Here is a 3856-nt window from a genome sequence, read left to right as displayed (position 1 = left end):
AGTTTTAGTATTTATATTTCACTTGCGGTGCCTTTATATTTTAATTTTAGGTTTAACTTAAATATTGAAGTGTTGTAGATTACCTCACAGAGAGGGTACACACTGGACTAGTGAGAGATAACTCACAAAGTTTCACTACCCATCTCTCTCTCTCTCTCTTGCTAGTTCAACACACTCATAACAGACACACTTGCCCTTGTTTTGTTGTACTGTGTTAGTAACTTGTTTGTATGGTTAAATATTATTATAGTGTACATTCCATGATTAGTCCATTTTCTTCCCAATGAACTCAGAGATTACAGAGACAACAAATTACACACTGTAGTCTGGTATTCTACAAACTGCTGGTTGTTCGGCCCTAGCTATCAGCTCCGCAGGAAAGCCCTGTAGAGGGGAATACCACATCTGAGAGAAGTAAAATTTGTCATTAATAGGTGGCAATTTTGATAGCTTTTTGTCCATGCCACAAAATATGCATCAAATATTTTGTAAGTTGAGTTCAAATACCTAACTACTATTTGTTTACATAAAATGAATGAACTTTTGTCAATGTGATAACATAAACACTTTAACCCGCTCTCTATGGGTTTGGTGGATTAGAGCAACTTTTCAACCCCAAAGTTTCTATCCGAGTTCCATAAAAAAGGGTTAAACTATGATTTTCTTAGACAGTTCAACTAACTGTACAAGCTTATTATTATTTTATTGAAGTTTTATAATTTTATTTTTATTAGCTGTTATTTTAGACTTTTTCATTCAGCATTTTTACCAAACACCAATGGAGCCAGTGTTAGTGTTATTAATGTGAGGATAAGTACATCAGAATGAATCAAACATCAAAACTGCCTAGATATCAGTATCTTTCTTACACTACAAATACTGTTTAAGTAAATTTGCAGTAGAAAAACATGAAATTAACAATTTTTTTAATAGACTGGACTATTCTACAAAAACTATAAATTACTATCAATGCGGTAACACCATTTTTCTACTAATATGTCTACCACCGTATGGTTAACACAATGTAGTAACACCACTTTTCTACTAGTATGTCTACCATCATATGGTTAACACAATACAGTAAACTACATTATTCTAACATGCCATTAATGTGCTTCCTTCACAACTTTCTCCATTACTACATTATTCTAACATGCTATTAATGTGCTTCCTTCACAACTTTCTCCATTACTACATTATTCTAACATGATATTAATTGTTTGTTTTGTGATCTAAGCTGTGCAGGTGAGCCTTAAACAGGTAAAACTGCAGTCCACAGCAAAGGATACAGCCAATCAAGGAATGCACTTCATGAAAAATATCCTGTAGAATTTCTTGTTGATTTGTGGACTTATCTTGTGAGTCGTAGGGGAAATCTGCCTCAACTTAGAATACCACAAAGTAGATAGGAATATAAAATTTTGGTGTCATGAACACTGGATATATTATTGTACAGTTTACAAATGAAAACATCCCAGCTACTAACATTACTTGTGTTTGTTGTGTAAATTAGATTTCTAAAGAAGGTGGTGTTTTGTTTGCTAAGGAAACTTACCAGATATGATTCCAAAAAACAATATACCAGTTATAATTTATTGAGTTTTACATGTAGTATTTGTGTTTTGTTAACAACATTAATTGTTATTCATCTTTCTTTTTGTTTTAGAACACATTTGTCAAAGTAAAAACTGAACAAAGTGTTGATACAACAAACGATGACATTATTTCCAAGTTTAATGAGAGTGATGATGAAACTGTTGATTGTTCACAACATGATGTTATGAGTTTGAAAAGTGAAAAAAAACCAGAAGAGGAGTTTCAACAAATTAACTCTGAGTTAGAAGGTTTATCAGGTGAGTGTAAACTTCAATAACTATATCCATTAACCATATGGTGATAGATAATATAGTAGTAGAAAAGTGGTGTTACTGTATTGTGTTAACCATATGGGGATAGACATACTAGTAGAAAAATGGTGCTACTGTATTGTGTTAACCATATGGTGGTAGACATAGTACTAGAAAAATGGTGCTGCTGTATTGTGTTAACCATATGGTGGTAGACATACTAGTAGTTAAGTGGTGTTACTGTATTGTGTTAACCATATGGTGGTAGACATACAAGTAGAAAAATGGTGCTGCTGTATTGTGTTAACCATATGGTGGTAGACATACTAGTAGTTAAGTGGTGTTACTGTATTGTGTTAAACACATGGTGGTGGACATACTAGTAGAAAAATGGTGTTACTGTATTGTGTTAACCATATGGTGGTAGACATAGTAGTAGAAAAGTGGTGTTACTGAATTGTGTTAACCATATGGTGGTAGACATACTAGTAGAAAAGTGGTGAATGGAGAAAGTTCATGAAGGAAGCACATTAATATCATGTTAGAATAATGTAGTAATGGAGAAAGTCATGAAGGAAGCACATTAATATCATGTTAGTATAATGTAGTGATGGATCTATGGAGCCAGAGTGTTGACTACTCTAAGTGAAAGTGATTTTCATGTTAAGGTTGAAAAACTTTTCTTCAAATAAAATTTTCAAACTTTTTATTTTTGTAAGCTGTAAAACGTCCTGAATATATATATCACACTTTCTTTTTTTAAATAAAACTTTATATGTTATCTGTTATTTTCTCTATCTTAACTCTATATGACTTGGTTGATTTGACTGACCTTGTAACTACCATAAAAAAAACTGAAATAAATCTAAGTTGCCCTTTTCTTTTTCTTTCTAGAATGACTTTAAATTGTAACAAGAAACTACATTTGTTTATCCTAAATTACTTGAAATTCATAACAGTTTGTATATGTTTGTACTTAATTTTATAGTTTTATTGCCCTTTGAACTCTGTCTAACTAACAGTCCTGCCATACAAGTTGCAAATCACTTGGCGAATGGGTAGCTCAAGTTACTGTATTGCATGACATAATGCATGAGCTATTTGGAAGCATACCTCATAGAGACTGTTTTTTTCATTATCTTACTTAATTTAACCTTATCGAACCTAGAAAGTTTATAATTTTCACACATTAGTTACTTTTGCAACAATAAATAAAAAAATTATTTGAAAAACAAATATAGTACTTAGTTTTTGACCTCTTTTTTTCTGTCAGTTGCTGATGAAATTTAAGCCTACTTTTTTATTCTGATGTTACTAGTACACTCAATTTTTATTTAATTAAGTAATACATCTGAGAACACATAATAATAACATACACACACAAAGAAAACAATGTCCTACAACTATTAAAGTATAACTGTCCTCCTAATTATGACATAAAAGTCTTAAAATATTTCCCTAAGCTTTTAGACCTGAACACTGCAAGAGAAACTTTCAAACTGAAGGCAAAATAGACAATACCCTTTACTGAAAACAAAGTAATATGCCACTGATAGATTAAAACTTTGTCTTTCTATAGGTTATAAATGATATAATTTAAACCATCTGAGAAATTAATTGGTAACTTGTAAAAGAGAGGATGCAACAGGTTAGAATGGCAAGCGAGTCTGACTCCAGCATTTGTCTCTGTAACAAGAGATTGAAAGCTATAAAAATTAGACTTTGCCTTAGTAATATCTATATTGTAATAAATAATTTAAGTTAAACTCCACACTTCATAAAGGAGTGTTATATAAATTAGAACAAATGTCATGATTCTCATACAAAGGGAAACTAAAGATTTGAGGTCTATATTAGTTCCATGATACGACATTTAGTGGCACGAATTAAAGATCTCAAACCAAACAAATGAAATCAGTCCAACATATACCTATTTTGCTACAACACGTGTGATGGGACAGCTAACAACACAGACTTCAGGATACAAAAATTAAATGAAATTTTCCATC

Source organism: Limulus polyphemus, unplaced genomic scaffold, assembly GCF_000517525.1.
Source record: "Limulus polyphemus unplaced genomic scaffold, Limulus_polyphemus-2.1.2 Scaffold6280, whole genome shotgun sequence".
NCBI classification, from domain to species: domain Eukaryota; kingdom Metazoa; phylum Arthropoda; class Merostomata; order Xiphosura; family Limulidae; genus Limulus; species Limulus polyphemus.
The sequence above is the reverse complement of the archived record's forward strand: the minus strand, read 5'-3'. Positions refer to the sequence as shown.